The sequence below is a fragment of the Pogona vitticeps genome, chromosome 10 (assembly GCF_051106095.1).
Source record: "Pogona vitticeps strain Pit_001003342236 chromosome 10, PviZW2.1, whole genome shotgun sequence".
Lineage (NCBI taxonomy): Eukaryota > Metazoa > Chordata > Lepidosauria > Squamata > Agamidae > Pogona > Pogona vitticeps.
In genome coordinates, this window is record NC_135792.1 from 4,444,043 (window position 1) to 4,465,770 (window position 21,728).

Here is a 21,728-nt window from a genome sequence, read left to right on the forward strand (position 1 = left end):
TGCGCTCCCTCCACGTAAACACAATGCTTTCTCTCCCGGCTCATTGTAAATCAACCTCATTTCTCCTCCTGCTTTTCTTCCCATTTTCCAAGGGCGGTTGCAAGTTCCCCAGTTTTTTTCCTTTTCCACTGAGGACAAAAGATCTAGGCCATGAGAAAAAAACAAGGCTTGTAAAATTAGTCTCAGGGTGCACCAAAATATATGTGCAGGGATCTAGTCCTCAAGATGGCGGTGGTTTGATTCCTTGATGTGTGTGAGGAAGTGAAATGGTGAACTGACACTGGCATTTTATGGTGTGTTCCCCCCCATTTATCAAACTATTTCTCGCCTTATGTATATCAGCTGATCTCCATCAATCCACAAGATCCCCTTAAAACTATGTAAGGGAACTGAAATATTAAATTGTTTTATATTTCAAATATTGAGACACTTTGAACAATACAAGAGGTTGGCAAACTTCCCTAATTTAAAATACAGTGGTGCCTCGCAAGACGATGTTAATTCATTCCGCAAAAATCGCTGTCTTGCGAAAACATCGTCTTGCGAAACACGGTTTCCCATTGGAATGCATTGAAATCTATTAATGTGTTCCAATGAGGGGGGGAATCATTGTCTTGCAAAAATCGTCCATAGAAAATATTGTCTTGTGAAATGCAGTTCCCCTTTGGAATGCATTGAAATCTATTTAGTGCATTCCAATGGGGGAAAAAACCATTTTGTGAAGCATTGGTTAAAAAAAAAAAAACCGTCTTGCGAAGCACAGACCCAAAGATTGTCTTGCGAAAATCATCCATAGGAAAAATCGTCTTGCAAAGTGCAACAGTGATCACAAAAAACAATCGTCTTGCGGATTAATCGTCCTGCGAGGCAATCATCTTGCGAGGCACCACTGTACATTAAAATCCTGTGAACCTTCTGAGTGTTTAAGATCATCCAAGGAGGTCCTCTTGTCAGTCCCATTGCCAGTGCTAGCATGGTTGATGGGGAGAAGGGGCATGGCCTTCTCTGTGGCAGCTCCCAGATTATGGAACGCTCTCCCTCGGCACATCAGCCTGGCCTCCTTCTCTTTTCTGCTTCCACAAACAGCTGAAGAGCCATCTTTTCAGGCGGGCTTTTAACAACCATCACTGAGTCCCTGGATGCCATTTCTAAGCTAACGTAGCTTTTCATGTTTTCCCTGTTTTTTTAAATTATTCAATTACATTTTAATCAACTGTATCGATACTTTAATAACATTTATGTTTGGTTCATCGATATGCTTTTAATATTACTCGATTGGAAGGCATCTCAAAAATAGGCTGGCAAGAAGGGGCTGCAAATCCCTTAAATCCAGAGCTCGCCTTGCATAAGCCTGCCTGATTGCCTTTACATGGAGTTGGCAAAGCCCACTGTATTTACTAACATGACCCAGAACTTGAACTCTCAACCATGGGGGACACCGAGACACCTATCTCACTTCTGGGTTGATGGTCTTGCACGCTTCCCTGCTGTACAGTTCGGCTCAGATTTAATTATTGCTATCCACACAAGATATAAAATACATGGTATTTAATTAAGTTGGTCGATGTCTCTGTTATAGATGAAATGAAGCCATTTTACTCTGAGATAATGCAATTATTTCAAGCTGAACCTTCATCTTTACTGCTAGTAAAAACCAAGGATCTATGCTGTTCATCCTTTCTCAGCTGCTCTCTGAGTTTTGCTGGGCATTTTCAACAAATCGTTGCCTTTTAAATGACATCTCTTACTGCTGGATTTGGATACTGAGGGAGATGTTGGTTGTTTTACATTCCTCTAGATTTTAGGGTCAAAACCCTGGGAGTGTGGAGTGGATCCTCATCACAAATATCAATTACCCTAATTGGTAAAGTGATTTTCCCTTATGTATCTTATGTAAAGACCTGTTTACACATGCATCCTTGTTATTTTATGTCTGTGCCGTTACTCGCATGTGAGAATGGAGCTGTCACAGATAAGAGAGCCAGAGACAAAGGGTTAAGCTAGGCCTAGCTCTGCCCAAACTTCCTGTTCAGAAAGAAAGCTCCCAGAGTGCACTGGGGCAGGAACAGGAAGCTTGGGTGGAGCTAGGCCTAGCTAGGCATCACAGCTTTCCAGTGGAGGCCTTCCTCCAAGGCGAGTCACATTTAGGTCTCTGCAAGATACCTTGTCCATTAGAACTCCCAGAATGGAGGATGTTGGGATTTGTAGTCCAAGAAATTCAAACATTACATCCATTGTCCTGCCTTCTGTACTGAGCCAAGACTTCTGAACACTGTGGCAAAAACGAGAGAGGGAAAACTCTTTCACCTTCGGCAACAAAACATTCCTGCACTTCAGACAGATGCTGTTGATATTGAGGTTTCGGGCTGGTCTTGGCTATCGGCAACAGTAATCTTCATTTCATCGACCATTTCCTGACAAACTCCCGAATACTTTTCTTTAAATATTATATATATATAAATAACCTGTTCATCACAAAGTAGGAAACTGGAAACATAAAAGCAGGCCAGTCACTTACCCTAGCTATAAATCCTGGTAGAAATAACTTCCATGGATGAAATTGTAGCCCAAATAAAGCCAGTGGGTTTTTTCCACTGAAATCAGGAGAGGAAAAATTTATGCTATGTGAGCTACACATGTGTATATTATGAACAGAATTTAGCTCATAATGTTAGTGGGATTTACGATCAAGGGCAAGCCTCTATAACAACTTTTTCAATAAGGTTTCCGTCACGAAACTGTGTACATTACCAACTCACAGAGATATATATATATTTTGCCAAGAATACAGTTGTCACTCACTTCGTTTAATGATGTTATGGATGTTAAATTATCCCCTAACATAAAATGTGCTTTTATACTGCAGATTACAAAGGTTTTAAGAAGTTTAATATGCCACTTTTTAATTGATGATGGTTACCCTAAAGGAATTTCTTCCCCCTTTCCCCTGTTTATGGCTGTGGTGCAGAGATTCATTATCAGAGTCCAAAAGACACAAAAAGGATTCAGATCAGTGAAGGGGGCTATGATTTATCCCAAATTTTTAAATAAACACAAAACAATCACAGGTTGTTAATATAATAATTAAAGGGACACTTTGTTAAAAAGGCATGAAGACCTCAAAGTAGTTTCTGGATTTTCTCTTCTACTTAATTTCAGGTAACTTGTGTTTTCAGGATATGCAGTACATCAAAGACTGGGGAAAGGTGGCCTGTCAACATCACAACTTAGATCTTTAGCGTGCTAATATTAAATTTTTTAATCCTGCGTTGAAGAGAAAGAACACATCCAATCTTCGGGGGGGGGAGAGAATTAGATTTTAGAAGCAATGTTAAATGTTCAGAATGTGAACTTTCAAAACGTTTTCTTCAAATGTCACAGTGGGCCTTGCTGTCTGTTTCAAATTTCAAAATTCAAATTTCAAATAAATTTTATTGTCATTGCAAGTAAATACATACTATACCCATACAACGAAATCCACACAGACACCCAGAGACCAGACCCACACACACAGACATTAAAAAATCCCCAAATACTCCCCAGCCACTAAAGTCTCCACCCACTTTAATGCAACAATAGCCGTTTTCAATTGCGAATGTGTTAACTTATTGACTTCATTTCAAATTCTGATCCAGATATCATTAGACTACAGATCCCATCGGTTCTGGCTAACATTGCTACTGGTGAAAAAGGAGCTGAGTTGTGGTCTGGCTGGTTCTGGACGGCCAGATGTTTCCCAACCTGAAATATAAGTGGAGTGCCAGAACTGAGTGTCGCTAAGTGAAAACCAACCCCTAGAATAAAAAAAAATACTCTTTTCAAAAAATTTGGCTTGATTCATTCAATACGAAACCAAACCCCACTGTTGGTTTACAATGGAAGACGAGAGAAGCCATGGCTTAAGTGGGAGGAAGCATGTGCTTTGGTTCAAGGCCATAACTTTCTTGAACAATGTGAAAATATTAAACTGGATGAGTTCTCAATTGTATTTCCAGGCAAACAGGTAAGGGCTCTGCCAAATATTTTCAACTGGGAAGACAAATCATTTTTGGAGAGCCTGGAAAAACGTAACTTTTGAGCAACTTCTGAGAAATGTCAACCCTAACTCTATTATTGTTGAAAATAACTGTTCAAAATTCGGCCTCGTTATTAATCCAGAATAGCAATTGTTTCCTCATCTCTCCCTCATTTTATTTAGATCCATGGATTGAATCATAACACTATTAAGACTTTAGAAGCAATGTTAATTGCAAAAACTTAATATTTCTGGATCCTCATCCTCATCAAGAGATCCACGCAGCATCCCACAGAAGTGCTCTTGAATCCGAAGCCTTCCCTGCCTATGGATGCTAGAAATAACCAAGGACTTCTCTCACCCTGGCCTTACACTGGGGAAAAACTGGGGGTGTGTACAAGAACTGAAGGTGGTTTGATTTCAGCATAACTCAGTCACCTAGTCCCCTCCCATGCTCTCTTCTGCTGGCAGATTTTGGCTAAGAGGCAAAGCGGAAGAGATCATTCTGTTGGCAAATGTCAAGGATCAGCTAATGGTGCCACATTTGGGCTGTGATCACCTGGAGAACTAGATTGCGTTTTGGACCACTTTGTGCAGTGATTTGGTGCAATCTATTTCCTGGAGATCACATGACGCATGGGGACTTAACGCACTAGCCTGACACTGACCTATGCCCAATCTAGACTTTTTTGGTCCATCTGCAGAGCTACTGCTTTTGGGGGTTGGGCTGGAGGAGACCGCTCCCAGCAAAGCAATCATTTCCAGTGTGATTAGTTATGTGCCTTTCCCGCTGGCTGATCATGCTCCCTGTTGGCAGAATGATATTTCTAATCCTAACCTCCTGAAGTGTTCAGATTACACTGCCCAATCCCTTTAACTTTATTTTTTAAAGTAAAGGTAAAGGTTCCCCTTGACATTTAGTCCAGTCGTGTCCAACTCTAGGGCGCGGTGCTCATCCCCGTCTCCAAGCCATAGAGCCAGCGTTTTGTCCGAAGACCGTTTCCATGGTCACATGGCCAACACCGTGATCTTCCCACCGTGGGGTTACCTATTTATCTACTCACATTTTTACATGCTTTCAAACTGCTAGGTTGGCAGGAGCTGGGACAAGCGATGGGAGCTCACTCCGTCGCATGGATTTGATCTTAAGACGGCTGGTCTTCCGACCCTGCAGCACAGAGACTTCTGCTGTTTAACCCACAGTGCCACCACATCCCTATCACTTTATTTTTTACTTCCCCCCAGCAGACATCCCCAAGTAAATTTACCTGTAGAGGTTTCACCATGGTGAGCTTAATTGCTTGATGTACCTGGAGATGACTATTAAACCATTGTGAATAGGCCTATATGAGCAAGATGGAAGCACAGTGCAACCTTATCCATCTGTACTTTAATGGAGGTCCCATTGGGATCCATGGGTCTTATTCCCTTCTCCGTACCCATGGGACCCCAACCGCAGTTGTGGAAGTACTAAATTTGTCAACACAACTCTTCTGAATGGTCAATGAGTGCCTTCAATTGCCTTTGAAGGAAAGTACTTGACTTGGTGAAGATTCTTTTAACATCTATCTTCTTTTCAAGCCTGTTCTCCTAACAATGACATTGCTAGTTTTCGTTTTCCCTCCCCGTTTCCGTTGCAAATCTACTCTCCCAGCAATATGGCCATCACAGGAGTGGGTCACAGCTTGTTTTCGTGGCGCTGCATTGAAACGGGGGACACCTGCATGCCATGAACTTTTTGAGCCCCCACCCTGGTTGCTGTTGAGCCCTGCTACTGAGGTGAACGCAGCTCAGGAAAATCAATCGCTTGAAATTATTCACTTTATGTACCGACTATACGAAACTCCCATTAAAAGCGAAAGCTTTCTTTCCTTTCCTCCCCATGACATTAAAAAAAAAAATCAATCGTGCTGGCGCTACTGTTACTTAAGCTATTTCTTACTGTAAAGCTTGTTCTCTCCCACCTCTGTTCTCAGTGCATCCCGCCCACCCCCCTTTGCATCTGGTTGCTTTTGTAAAGCCCTTCGTCTTCAGATTTCTTGTTCCGAGAGCCTCGCGTTATCTAAAAGGTCAATTCATTCAGTGGGGCACCGAGCAGAATTGAATATAATTATCCCAATCTTTACTGTGTAGAATTCATGCTTGAATTCATTCAAAAAATAGAAAGCGGTATAATTAACTCCGAGCCCCACCAAATTCTATTGAGAATGCTTCAGGTATCATACGGCCCACTCACAATAGCACATTTTCATTTAAGGACATTGTACGTATTAACCCTAGCCCGCATCCAATTACTCCGAATAAGTGAATTCTCTGTTTCAGGAATGTAATTTGAAAATGTTGTCATGCGATCGGAGGTAAAAGGTCTTTTTTCATTAATCTAACTCTCATTAAAGTGGGAGCCTGTAGGTTATTTCGAATCCATTAGTTTTAAATACAGATGATTGCTATTCTGCTCGGCATTAAGACAACGGAACTGTCTGCTGGGGGAAAAAAGAGTTCGTACCTTTAAAAAGGGGGAATCTGATGGGTCTTCAGCTTGCTGACTTATAAAAATTAAACTGTCTTGTTGGAGCAAAACCAGGAGTTGTGTGTACCGCTAATCGGATGCCTACCTGAGCGCCGCTCAAGGGACGCAGCGGCAATTGCTAGTGGGGGGTGTTGATCGAGGGGCCGAGGCCAACATGACATTGCAAATCTGAAACAAAACTCTCCTGCACTTCAGACTCTCAGGTGAAGTGACCCAGCGTTCCAGAGTCTCTTTGGAGAACGTCCAACTTGCTGGTGTCTTGACCTGGTAGGAGCTTGGGAAGTGGGTCCCATGTCCTGGGCTTAAGTTTAACTCCTGGATCCAAGGCAGCTTTACAAACTGCCGGATAGCTCAGTGGTTTAGGTCTCCGGCTATGGAGCCAGAGGTTGGGAGTTCAATTCCCCTATGGGTCTCCATGATCCATAGGGTCCCTTCCAACTCTGCAGTTCTCAGATTACTGAGCTGCTTGATAGCTCAGTAGTTTAGGTCTCTGTGTATAACAAAATCCATTTTCCTGCACTTATCACCGTCATCATCAACAACAACCACCACTGGATAGCTCAGTGGTTTAGTTCTCTGGATGCAAAACCAGAGGCTGAGAGTTTGATTCCCCACTAGGCCTCCTTGATACGGGCTGGACTGGATGATCCATAGGGTCCCTTCCAGCTTTGCAGTTCTAAGAGACATAACATGAGAGTAAAGCTGAAGAGTCAGGTTTGGGGGCTTTGAGAGTGACAGGCGACAATGTTTTGAATTTTATTGATTGATTTAATTTTATTTTAATGCAAAAAAATCTACATAAACAATGCCCAAAACATAGAATGGAGGAGTAGAATTCCCTGAAGTTTGGATCTGCACCAAACTGTTGGAATTGTGCTATCTATATCAAAGAGTATATGCAGAGGAAGATCAGCATGGATTTTCACAGAATTTAAGGAGATCCCTTGAAGGGGCTAGGGGGAAACATTTTCATACAAAAAGTTTAATGGGATGATATTAACTTCTAACAGTGGCCGTTCACACATTTTCAGCCCCTGCCCTTGGTTGCAAAGAAAGCCATTTCCATTTGCAAATTAAAGGGTAGGAGCAAAGACCCAGCTGTGACCATCCCACACAAGTAGCACTGGAGGAGTTCTGTCTTCCAGTGATTTCAAATCTATTCATTTGAAATTTGTTCGTCTGTAATGTGTAATTCAGCCCTTATGGGACTTCAGTTGTGGGACTCACAGTCAACTGGGACTTAAGTCACACCTGTGACTCAACTTGGCTTCTTTGTTTTTCCCAAAGACTAGGACTCAACTCATGGACCTACCCACCCCCTCCCATTTTTTCAGGTTGGGGGGAAAGCTTCTTTTTAACAGGGAGTCAGACTTGGGGCATCAGACGTGGTACCAAAGACTTGAACTCGGGAATTGGTACCAAAGACTGACTCAGACCAAAGACTTGCCAACATCCTTGGCCCTTACTGGGTTTTCCTTTAAAAAAGGAAAAGAGAGAGAGAGAGAGAGAGAGAGAGAAAGGAAAAACACCTAGAAAAGTTCTGCTAAGTTCTACTTAGCCTTTTGATATTTGGAAGGATTCCTGTCCTCTCCCTACTAGCATTTGTTGTGCCCCCATATTTGAAATCACGGGACATTTTTTACCAAGTAATCAGTTCATATAATCTACCGCCTGGGACTTGAATGGGCCATAAATCATAATATCTATGACCCTCTGATGAAGCATTACAACTTGCCGGTCCGTCCAGAAGTCATCAGAGAGGTGGCTGTCTGAAACCTGGAGCCAGGCTAAATTATTCGGACAGCAAGGGAGTCATATTTTAAATAGCAACGGAAGAGGAAAACTTTATGACTATATGGGGCACACGAAATGGGCAAGCATACAGCTTAAATTTGTTGCATGCTTAAACTTGGGTTCATTTCTGTTTTGATTCAAGCTAGGCTAGCCACTTAGAAGATTTATAGATCTGTGGACACCAGTAGACCCTACGTTGTTTGTCTTGCTGCATAAATCTTTCTGAATATCTGGATTTCGTTGACCTTCGAAAGAGGAACCGTTGGCTCTGCTCTATGAAAAGGATTCATCTCAGGCATGAAACCTGAATATGTAGTATGTGTGGCCTTCCAGCATCCCCCAGCATCCTCCCTGGCTATTACATGTAGCTGCCACCATCAGACCATCGTACCACCAGCAACAGGGGCCTCAGTAGCTCTGAGACCTCCCCTCTCAGACCACTTCCTGGAGACAAATAGCAGCACAACATTTATTGAATATGTATGCATTTATTTATTGAAATATTTATTTGTATATTTGTTTGGGGGAAAAGTCTGTGTATAACCAAAACTGTGTTGGTTGCTGTGGGTTTTTCTTTGGCCGTATTCTGAAGGTTGTTCTTCCGACAATTCGCCGGTCTCTGTGGCCGGCATCTTCAGAGGACAGGAGTCAGAACGCTGTCTGTGCTCCACTGCAGTTTGTTGGATAGTTGAGTATTTATAGCTGTGGGAGCAGCTTTTGTCCTTTTCAGGAGATTGGGTGATTATGGTGATCAGCGTGTTTTTGTTGTGGATGTATTGTTGTGATAAGGGGGAGAGATGATCTGTCACTGTGATTGATGGGTGTCGTTAGCTCGGACCCATGCAAGTCAAGGAAGAAGGGTGATACGATTCAGGGCTACAGTATATATTAGGGACTTGCTCGTTGCCCCGTTTTAGGCAAGAGAAAGCAGGGAACCCAGGCTAGCTAGCAAGCTGCTTGAGATGTTTCACAGGGAGATGTGGTCCTTTGACCTTATGCCAAAGATGGGTAGGGCTGTCCCCTGAACCGCTCAGGAGACCATCAGGGTTTGCCTCTTGTACAAACAGGCCAGGCTCACCTATCCTACCAACTTCCTTCGGAGACTGATTGTTTGGGAAGGATGGATTATGACCACCAGGGAGAAGAACATGTAGCTCAGCCCGTGGTGTTGGACTCCAGAGGCAAGGGCGGCGCCTCTGTCCAACAGCCTCTGAAGGCCCACATCCCACCTAATTTGGGGGGAAAACACTGAATCTAGAACAATTCAACCTAGAACAATCCACGCATGCATGGCTCCATGAAAAATTCCCTTTTAGCAGCAATCACTGGAAATTCTTTGGAATTTCTGCAGCTTTTTTTTAAAGGAGCTGTAACATCCCTGCCACTTGGTGGACATCATTCATTAAGGGTACCAGCAAATGTTAATGGGATTATATGGTTCCCAATGCATTGCTTTGCCAACAGTTCATTGATTTTGCCTAATAAGGACAGAGAGGAGAAATTACCCAGTCAGTAGCCAGTGCAGAGACTAATAAACCCCAGAAGGGACGGGTAAGCAAAATGTGAGTGGTTTATATCAAAAGTTGGAAGATTCATTCATCTCCAAAAACTTTATAGAGTTTTGCAAAAAAAAGAAAAGAAAGAGAAAGAAAGAAAGAAAGAAAGAAAGAAAGAAAGAAAGAAAAAGGGGAGCACTGAGGAGCAACCAATGTTTGAAGAGAGAGTGATTAAGCAAGTTAGGTAATTATGTCCCCAGGTTTTCAGTGTTTCATATGTCTTTGATCAATAAGTCATTTACCCTATAAGCCAAGCACGTTCCTTCATGGCCAGCTGTATTAATGTTAGTAGGACTGCTCTAAAGTAAATGGTTCTGGGCTTCATATCATTTTCTGGATAAGCAGACAGGTGAGTTGTAAATCAAATATGCACTCAAGCTGTGCGGAATGACACTAGTTAGTCATCTACTGTCAAGTCAGGGTGGACTTATAGAGACCCTAATAGGGTTTTCAGGGTAAGTGAGATATTTAAGGAGTGGTTCTACCAATTTCAGACCCCTAGTCAGTTTCCATCCAGGTCTGAGTGGAGATTAGAACCCTGGTCTTCAGAGACCTAGTGCATCACGCTATCCAAGACACCAATGGTCCCCATCCTTGGGCCTCCAGATGTTCTTGGACTTCAACTCCCAGAAATCCTGGCCAGCAGAGGTGGTGGTGAAGGCTTCTGGGAGTTGTAGTCCAAGAACATCTGGAGGCCCAAGGTTGGGGACCACTACACTACACCACACCACACTGGTAATGACACCAGGAACTCCTTATAGTAGTGCACCAAAGATCAATCTTGAAAATATGTGAATAACCTACGAGACCGATTCCCAGCCTCCCAGTCATACCATCTTACAGCATGAAATTCTTGAACTTTCTCCTTTAATATGTAAGAATGAACCAGGTCAAGCTTTACATCGCTACACTTGAAAGGTAATCAGTTATATTTTAAGTTGTAACAATTCCCCCAAATGAGTTAATTACTGTCATAATTACAATTATGAAAAAAGTAGCTTATTCTTTCCTGCTTTAAATCAACTCCTGCAAACTAGTAGCTTGCGATTCAAAACACTTCCTGCTTATGCCGATCTTACTGTGGGCTCAACATCCACAACAGCGTATGAGCCGGCACTTGACCCATGTCATCTTCCTCCTCCACCACTGAGTGAAGCCACAGGTATGCAACAATAAAGATTCCTTTCGGCATTATAGTGAAGCAAGAGTAGTGAGTTTACCCACTGTTAGATTACAGCTTCAATGAAACTTAGCCATGGTTTAGTTACTGGTGAAAGGAAATAAATATTTGTGAAGTGGCTACTTGTACTTGCTAACTTACAGGCTCTGTCTTGCTTTATGGGTAGAGGGAACAGATCTGTGACACAAGAACACACATCCACTATCATCCTTGCAGATACATATCTAATTATTCTTTTTTCCACCTTCTGAAAGGAAACTACTTAGACAGCTAGAATCTGAAACCTTGCTGTCTTATCCCAGGGCATTTATAAAGCTAATGGGAAAAGGCAAAACCAGGCAGAAGATCTTGCTCCCAATGTGTGGCCTTTTCTGAATGAAGGAGCTTTTCATTAACAAAGCAACGGAAGAGATTGACTTTCCTTGAATAGGCAGGGCACGCCATTAGCACAATGTGTTATTATTGGAGGGGTTAGTAGAAATGTATATTTAAGGAACACTCTGACCTAGTTTACTTCAGGAGGGGAAGCAGAATTTTAATTTTCAGACCACCTGCCATACATTTTTCAGGATCATTAACCAAGTTTGAAGTAGGAATGAATTTTTTGCTGGTGGAGGGTTAGAGTGTTGTTATACAGCTGAGACACTAGATGGCGCTGGACTTTCTTGCTGCTGGGTGGAGTTCTGTTCTTGTCTGAGAGATGCAATAAAATTCGGGTTTCGTTTTCCAATTAGTGGTGTGGCCTCACTGTCAACCTAATTTGAAATGGTCTGATGAGAATCCTGCAAATTTTCCAGATCTCCTGCAACTTGCGAATTAACTTGCTTTGTTTTCTGATTGGTTCTTAAACCTCCATTGAGCTTGTGTTGTGATTCCCTAAGGCATCACACTGGAAGAGGACACCATGGCTGAAACACAAATAAGCAATTCGCTCACTCCACTTTCTTCTACGTGGTAGCTTCTCAGCTACTTTAAGTCCACAATTCTCTCTTCTTCAGACTAAGGAGACCCAACCCTGTGATGGTTCCTTAAAGGATTTGACTTCCAAGACCCTCACCAGTCCGGTGGCCCTTCTCTGAGTCCATTCCAGCTGGCCAATATTTCTTCAAGTTGAAATATTGCTAGAAATAAAGATCTCACTGTTTTCATTTGTCAACCGTGCGGTAGTATGCCATATATATGGCTCTCTGTGTTAGTTTTTCTCTCATAAAACGTCCGTGCCTTCATTTAAAAGTTTTCATCCCCTATGAACGTATTTCTAGATTTCTTTGAAAGGAGAAAAGGGAATAAGCCCATTAAAAAAAAAGATTCTGATGAATGGCCAGAAGTTAGAAATGAAAAGGATTTTGACTTAAGAGTCAAGCGTCTTTAGTGGAGTCTTTGAAAAGCATTTTTATATCCTTGGAAGATTGCAGTGGGGTTTCCTTGTTAGTCTGTGCCATTGCATGATATGGAAATTCAAGCCAATATGATATTCCCGCCCCCTCCATACTTCTTTACGAAATCTGGCCTCTCTCTATCCGTTCCCTGTTGAAGAAAACGTTAACCTTTCATAATGTGAATGCTCTTGAGGACAAGAGCGGAAAGGAGGCATCGTACACTAGGGTTACGTGAAACCATGAAATAATAAATACCGAAATGGCTTCTTACCTTTACTTTGGCTCCCACATCAACCTTATATTTTTACAAATGAAAGCCTGTTCCGACTAAAAATATGAGCAGCTACTGCCAAACTGAAGACCAGAAGGTTCCGCAAAAACCAAGGAGGTAGCAGCAAAAAAAAGAGAGCTTAAATTATTATTATTATTATTATTTAAAAAAAGTTATTCCCCACCTTAAATGTGGCTTACTGTTCCCCTGCCTTCTGTCCTCTGATACATAACTCCACACCACCACCCTGTTTCTGCTGAAGCCGTGGTTTCGACATTTTCCCTTCCGAGAACCCTTTTCACAACAGCTTGCTGGTAGAAGGGCCCTTTTGAGCCTTTCCCCATATCCTGCGCAGCATGAGGAGTTCTGGGATAGTGGAGGCTCGCAGGGAGTTTACACCAAGTGTGTGCCTCTGGGCCTCTATAGTGGCCCCATAGTAATGAAGAGGTCAGGGGATATAGGGTGCTCAAAGGGTTTAGCCTACCACTCATATGAACTTCAGCAATGGCAAAGGATTGTGGGAAACCTAGGTTAAAACATCTGGAAAGCCAAGAGGTCTTCATCCTTTCCAGAGAAAGAGAAGTATATGTTTTGCAGGCATTCCACTATTATGTTTGTTAGGGATGGGAATTTTGGATTTTCTGAACCACAAAACCCATAATTCTCCATTCTGAGAGTTCTGCTTACCTTACAAGTGTCTTGCATGCACCGACCTTGCACGTACAGTGGTACCTCGACTTACGAACATCTCCACTTACGAACATTTCGAGTTACGAATGGCTTCGTTCGCAAAATGTTGCTTCGACTTGCGAACGAAAAAAAAACTTTCCTGCCCTTTTTTTTTTAACCTAAGCTCACCTTAGGTCAAAAGAAGAAAAAATAAAAACGATTCTCTCCCTAGTGATAGAGTACGGATTAACTGGCTTCGCATTAGTTCCTATGGGAACTAATGCCTCTACTTGCGAACAGCACCTCAATATAAGAATGAAAAACAGCCGGTATGGATTAAATGGTTTTCAATGCATTCCTATGAAAAGTTTGCCTCGACTTACAAACTTTTCGATGTACGAACACCATTCCAATACGGATTAAGTTTGTAAGTCGAGGTACCACTGTACTTTGCATGCACCCGTCCAATGAAGTGATCTTGCCTATGAAAGTTCACATTAAAATATATAAAAGCCACTCTTTAAAGTGTCACCACATTTTTTGGTCTTTTAACTTTTAATTTTGTTATCGCCTATAATGCATGGATCTGAATGTGGCTCACCTGGGAGAAAGGCCTAAATTAGAAGACTTAGCTAGGCCTAGCTCGGCTCAAACTTCCTGTTCCTGCCCCAGTGCTATCTGGGAGCTTACCTTTTGAGCACGAAGCTCCATATGCCTGAAAGATACAGAAATTAAGGCATTTTCAGGGACCAACATGAAACAATTAAGAGCAAGCACACAAATGCTTTTAAAAAAACACTTCAAGTGTCCAACCAAGCAAAGAGAGCAAGCCTGCGGAGGAGAGAAAGACGAGGAAGGGAAAAGCTTTCTTCTTCATCATATCTTTGAAAACATGAACCAAGGCGATGAAATTAAATACTCCCGGTGGCACGGAAGATCATTAAAAAGGGAGGGGGCTTGACAATAATAAGCAAAGGAAAAAGAGAAGCTCAGCAGACTTAGAAATCTATAGGACAGGAATTAAATGCTATAATCAGATTGTTTGTGTAGTCATTTACCATCTGATTTTCTTGCTGTGCAAGCAGAGGAGCCGCTCGAGACAGGCCATCTTGGAGAGTAACAAAGTGCGCCAATAACGAACATGGGATTAAAGGAATATTGATAGCCCGTGACAAGCAGCTTCCTGAGAAATGTTTCTTGGTCAAATAGCAGCAATCATTAAATATATGAGGGTCAGTCAATTTAATCTGCTCTTTTTATATGGATTGATTAGTTTAGCAAAAATAACACAGCACAGGGACAATTAATGGCTCGCCTTCTGTAACTCTTTGGGAGAGGAGTCTGTGCTTCGGTTTGTTTCTTTCTTTTCGCTTCAAGGGGGGGCTTAAATAAGTAGCTTTCAGACTCGGGGGTTGGTGTTTCGACTTGTTTATTCAGCAGGAGAACCCTTGTGAAATGCAGAGAACGTTAGGGTGCATATTAGGTCACACTTGCACATTTTTGCCCTTGTGCATCCTCACGCGTCGAAGCGAACATCACAGAGCTCCCCCCCCCATTCGTTTTGAGACAGTGAAACAGGAGGAATCAGTCTCAGGCAGGATTTGTGCATTTGGGAAACCAACTTTTGCACATCCCTGTAAAATGCCCAACTGTTAAAATGACAATCACGGCTACCTCATTTTGCATGGGCTGTTAGAAAGTAGAAGCACTGAATGGGTTATTTGTGTCTTTGTGAGCAATCACTCTGCCTGCCAGTATGGTGCGCTTGTTCAGTTAGAGGAAGGATGGAGATGCTAGAGACAGTTCTTAGAGCTCTCTGGAGGGCAGTTTAAGTGCCCTCCCATGAAATATAGAAAAAAATATCTAGATAATGACAGTAAACAACAAATACTAGATTTTTTTGTAGAACAGAGTCACAGCAATGAAAGAGCTATAGGTGTGCAGTGTACATATTCCCAGCCTCGTCTAATTTTATCAGTCTGTTTATCTTTGTGGTACATTCTTTGATGATTATTATAATATTTAATTGTGTGCCGTCAAGTCAGTTTTGGCGTATAGCAGTCTTTTTCAGGGTTTTTAAGGTAGTGATTATTCACAACTGGTTTTACCACTGGAGGCACCCTGGAACTGTATGGTGTGCCAAAGGACATACAGGCTGGCTTTTCTCCCAAGGAGGCCCAGCGGGGAATCAAGCTCCCACCCTCTGGCTCTAGAGACCTAAATTATTGAGCTATCCAGTCACACTCCTTGATTATTAGTTGCTGTTTAAAAATAGTTTGTTCCAACATTTTGACTCTTGCTTTTTAGCATTGCAAGCCGTTCTAGACGCTGGCAGTAAGACGGCAAGATAGCTACATGTTAAGCATGTAGGCTAGAGAAATAGAAATGATCCGAATACATTCACAACTTCCGAAAGACTCTTCCAACTTAAGACGGAAAGATCTGAATTTCAGTGGCAGGAGCTGTGTTTTGTTGTAGTCACTGGAGGCTCGCCAGTCCCTCTTTACACACATTTAACATGTACGGCACGTGCCAAATGTGGTTTCACATTTTTTTAAAATGTTCCTGAATATCCGCTTCTCCAAAGACTCAGCGGTTCCTAGTGAGAGCATTCTTGGTTTCTTTGGAAAGCTACCTTGGTTTCAGGTAGCCCCCCTCTTGTTCCTGCTCATCTGTCTGACAGATGAGCCGAATGACTGGGGGGACCTTTGAAAGCTGAAGTCTCAAGAAAAATACTGTCAAAGTGGAATATGTTTGCTGGACTGTTTCTTGACATCTCCTCACGCAAAGGGCTATTTGCCGCAGCTGGAATGACGAAATCTCTTTAAAGAGTGAAATGTTCAAGGTGGACTTTGAGAGGGAAGTGGTGACATCTTCAGTTCACCTACATCTGAGTCAGGGAGGATGGGGAGACGAGGGGAACAATTGAGAACGTTGCTAGGGAATTCACAGATTGGCAGTGGACTCTTTTCTAGAACGGAAATGTCTAGAGCAGTGGTCCTCAACCTTGGTTCCCCAGATGTTTTTGGACTAAAACTCCCAGAAGCCTTCACCGCTAGCTGTGCTGGTCAGGATTTCTGGGAGTTGTAGTCCAAGAACATCTGGGAACCCAAGTTTGGGAGCTGCTGTTCTAGAGGAAGATCCTAGTTCATTGATAGGGTTCATGCTTGGAGGTGTACCATTGCAGGTTTTATTTCCAGAAGGGGCCTTAAAGGAATGAGAGCTAGAATACTCCCGTTGTTCTCCACAATAAACCCTCTTCCCAGTCCAGTAGAGACATTCAAAAGGGGGTCAATCTGAATGGTCAAAGAGGGAAAAGACTGTTCTCTCTGCCTCCTCCCTCATCAGTGTCAGCCTGATGAGAAGAGCATTAGTTGCAGGTGGATGCCGTCAGTCCAGTTGGAAACCTGATAAATCAAGGTCCCCAATCACATGTGGAAATCCAAGATAATCTGCTTCCAGGATGTCCCTCACAGGGAAAGGAACATGGGAAGGGGCATAACTAGCAGTGTATCCCTCTTCACACAATCAAGTTAACCCAGCTTGAAATGCCTCAATGATGCTTCTGGATTTTGGAATGTTTATCCACCTGGTCTCCATCTGGAATGTCACTTCATTTTTGAAAACTATATGGAGTGCCACCTAACATGACCATCTGGGAACAGACGGGCCAAATGGATTTGATCAGCAGGAAGGTTAAGAATTTCATTCAGCTGTGTTGCTATTTTCTCCTTCTCCTTTAGAGAGAACTTACTGAAATTTTAAAATTTTTTGGAAAGTTGAAGGTGGGAGAACATAAAATGGGCAGATCTACCCTTTCCTTGGTGGGCTGAAGATTGTGTGTGGTTTCCTCACTCCCTTATTCCTGGGGGCAGATCTGGATCTCTGCAGCTTGCCCAAGGCTACACAGGCTGGCTGTTTCTCCCTGGGGGGCACTGTGGGGAATCGAACCGCCAGCCTCTGGCTCCGCAGTCAGATACCTAAACCACCAACCTATCCAGTCATTTCCACTCAGCCATCTGGAACTTCTAGATTTTTTGCACGATTCTGTGGGGTTTTCTAAGGTTCTTACGATCTGGAAAAACTGCAAGCTCACTGGATTCAAGAAATGCCTGTGATACGGCACTTGGTACAATTATATGCAGAATAATCTCTTCCTTGCCTCTTTTATGCTAACGTGATACAAACTGACAGAGCAGGAAGTATGATATATTAATTCACACCCAGCATGTTGCTGTCAATGCAAATTAAGCGTGAATTAATAAACTGTAATTCTCATTCAGGAAAGAGTGCTTCCTTGAGATTATCACATTTAATTATGAAATATTATTCTTTGGAAAATATTTATCCACATTAACGAGGAGCTGATGTTCATAAATTCAAGGGTGGAATAATTCTCTTCTTACTTGATCTTCTGTGTCTTCACAAGTCTTTCTCTGTGTGTTTGCAAAAGTCTGGGGCTGTTTCAGTTTACTTCAATTACGTAACTCCTCTCTTTTTTTTAAAGCCTCTGTTATCAACGAAAACACAAATTGTTTCTGTTAAAAGCATAGCAGTTTGTAGAATAGCTCCAGAGGCAGGGATTAGTAAAATAGGTTATGCCATATCAGAGGGCTTCGAATGCTATGTGAAAATGGATGCAACCATCCAATTGACCTACCTGATTGTAGGGGAGTAGGAGACGGAGCACATGTGTTTACCTGCACGTATTTAAACATCCATGTGGTAGCACAAGGATGTCTCTCTTTGATTCTAAGACCTGATTTCTAGAGAACCAGAATGGATGGGTGGGGTAACCTAAACCTGAAATTCGTCATCGTCGTTTAGTTGTTTAGTCGTGTCCGACTCTTCGTGACCCCATGGACCAGAGCACGCCTGTTTTCCACTGCCTCCTGGAGTTGTGTCAATTTCATGTTGGTTGCTTCGCAGACACTGTCCAGCCATCTTATCCTCTTTCGTCCCCTTCTCTTGCCCTCACACTTTCCTAACATCAAGGTCTTTTCCAAGGAGTCTTCTCTTCTCATGAGATGGCCCAAGGACTGGAGCCTCAGCTTCAGGATCTGTCCTTCCAGTGAGCACTCGGGGTTGATTTCCTTCAAAACTGATAGATTGGTTCCCCTTGCAGTCCAGGGGACTCTTAAGAGCCTCCTCCAGCACCACAATTCAAAAGCATCCATTCTTCGGCGGTCAGCTTTCTTTATCGTCCAGCTCTCACTTCCATACATCACGACAGGAAAAACCATAGCTTTGACTACGCGGACTTCTTCACGGAATGCTGCCTTGTCGTGGCGAAGGGGCTTGAGCGACTCAGGGAAGCTATGGGCTATGCCGTGCAGGGCCACTCAAGACGGACAGGCCATAGTGGAGAGTTCTGACTAAACGCAATCCACCTGGAGTAGGAACTGGCAATGCCACTCCAGTATCTTTGCCAAGAAAACCCCATGAACAGAAACGAAACCTGAAACTAGGATGGGACTAAGTCTTCCCAGCTAAGCCTTACATCCAGACAAGCCACATTTAGGGGTCTGTAACTGTAGATGGTCTTCTGAACTGCTGGATAGTTCAGTGGGTCAGGTCTCTGGCTGTGGAACCAAAGGTTGAGAGTTCAATTCCCCGTTGTGCCTCCTTGGCAAGGGCTGGACTCGGTAATCCATAGGATCTCTTTCAGCTCTGTAAGATGACAGTGTGTCAGGTGGAATGGAGAATTATGGGGTCTGTAGTCTAAAACCTGTAGTCTTAACTAAAACGGCAAGTAATGGCATTGTACATTGTGACAGGTGATTCCATGTCTCACTTTCTACATGATGATGGTCACCATTTCTGCCGCTGCTGGAGAGATTAAGGTTCTAGTCCCCATTGAGTCCTGAAACTCAGGACACTGAACCTGTCACTCTGTCTTACATCCCACGGTGTGGTGGTGGCTGTGAGGGGTGGTGAGAGCAATACATTTCCCCCTTGGGGTGGTTGAAAGAACGGCAGAATATTATATATTATTGATAAAGAATAAATTAAAGTCTTCTCCCATTCCACTTCTTGGCGGTCATCCTCCTTGTCCCTGTCTGTAGAAGGAAATCTATATTGAGGCCACCTGCAGTCAAATCCTTTCCAGCACCTGTTGAGAGAGAAAAAGGAACTTTCTAGAAAGGTCAAAAGATCACTTTGATTGCTACTGCCCGTTCTACATAACAAATGAGGTTTGGTGGGAAGCCGCAAAGGGGCTTCCCGGGTGAAGAGGAAGCAGGGAGGGGCAGGCAGGAGGGAAGAAAGATTTTTTTGAGCGATCAAGTAATGCAATCTTCACAGTGACATTAAAACACACTGGTTCCTGAACGGATCTGAGGCAGATTGTTGAGACTCAGGTTTCCCGGTATCATGTGTTCGGCTGGCGCAGAGAAGCTGAAACATTTCCTATTGAAAAGTCTCGGAGAAAGATGTTTTTAAGTTAAAAGCCTTGATTGTTTACAGAGGGGTGAGGTGGTGGTGGTAGAGGAAAGCCTTTCCTTACAACACTTATCTCTGTGCCCCCGAAAAGCAAAATTTCGCTCTTGGGGGGGAACGGTGGAGGGGAATTAAAAACAAACAAACAAGCCCCACATTGCTGAAGTTTAGCTAAAGGAAAACAGGAACTTAGGCACGCTTGGATGCATTCCCAGGAAGTCCCAGGGCATTTACCTGTCCCCGTTAAGTTTGCAAAGCGTTGCATTTGACGTGAACCCACCTTCTCAGAGCTTAGAACCAGCACTTTTTGAACTACAAATCCCAGAATTCGCAGCCAGCATGGCTATGCTGTAAGGGAGATTTTTGGAGTTGTAGTACTTAAAAAAAGAAGAATCAACACTTTGACCAATCTGCTACTAGGTATGGGATTTTTTGAGTTCCTGGACTACAGATCCCATCATTCTGAGAGTTCCATGTCACAGACCCACAGCTACAGAACCACACTGTGGCTCACCTAGAGATTAGGCCTTGCTGGGAAGGCTTTGTGGGCTAGCATGGGCCTAGCTTCCTGTGCAGAAAGGAAGATCCCAGCTAGCAATGAGGCAGCTTCCTGTCTGCACAGGAAACCAGAACAGAGCTAGGTGGCGAAGCTAGGCCTTGTCTCAAGGCGAGCCGCATTTAGGTGTCTGTAAGCTGTATATATCCCAGAGCTACTGCCAATCAGAACGTACCATTCCTGCTTTTGTGCATCCCAGCTCCCCTAAAGGTGGCATGGATCATCATCATCATCATTATCATCATCATCATCATCATCAATATCATCATCAATATCTTTATTATTATTAAAAAATACCAGGCACAGTCAATCGAAATTATAAAACATTGACTGGTATTATATAACAGATACAAGTTTTAACCAAAAAAAAGAGTATCTGTTAAATATCAGCGCATGTATGCTATTCCTAATACTGACTTTTTTGGTAGCTCTAATGGTGTTATTTCTGAGATACAGAACTGCTTATAATACTGTGTGAAATCTCGCGATATCATTCCCAAAGCCCCAATGACTATGTACTGTACAGGGACCACTGAACTGTGTTTCATCCACAAGCATGATGCTTTGATTGCCAGCTCTTTGTACTTCGTTAGTTTTTTTTTTAATTCTTTATCTTCAACTCTGGCATCCCCTGGTAGTAGTATTATTATAGTCTATCACACCCTCCCCTGGCCCAGTAGCAACTTCAAAAACAAAACAAAACAAAAACCGACAACAATTTTATCAGAAGAGAAAACTCAAGGAGAGGCAGTCTAGACGGGGGGGGGGGGGACTGGTGTGAAGCCCAGATGAGCCGCAATGATTTAACAGTCCCCCTCCCACACTTCTGCTTCCTCTGTTCAAAGTCGCCAAATAAAATACAAGCCTCTGATTCTTAAAAAGCCCTTCCTTAAGCTAATAAAACCTGTCAGCTGCCATCACCGAGGATGCGACAAGAGTCCACAGGTGGACCGTTTGGGGTCCTGGAAGCTTGGAAAGCCAGGGCATCTCCTCCCAACCCCCCCTCCATGTTCCGGCCCTCCTTCCTTCCCCATCAATTCCCATCAAGCGTTATTAGGGTTGCCTGCCATCATCTCCACCTTGCTTCCTCTCTGCTCACCCGGTGGCATTTTATTGCTTTGGGAGGGAGGGCTGTCCTGAGTGGGCGGGGGTGGGGGTGTAAAATGGACCCTCTTTTGCATTTCTAAAATACTTTGATCTTGGATCTCTCTCTCTCTCTCTCTCTCTCTCTCTCTCACACACACACACACACACACACACACACACACACACACACACAGAGGGCCTAGCCAGATGTCCATCCCACCCACCCACAGCTTTTATTTCCTGGGGGTCTCTTT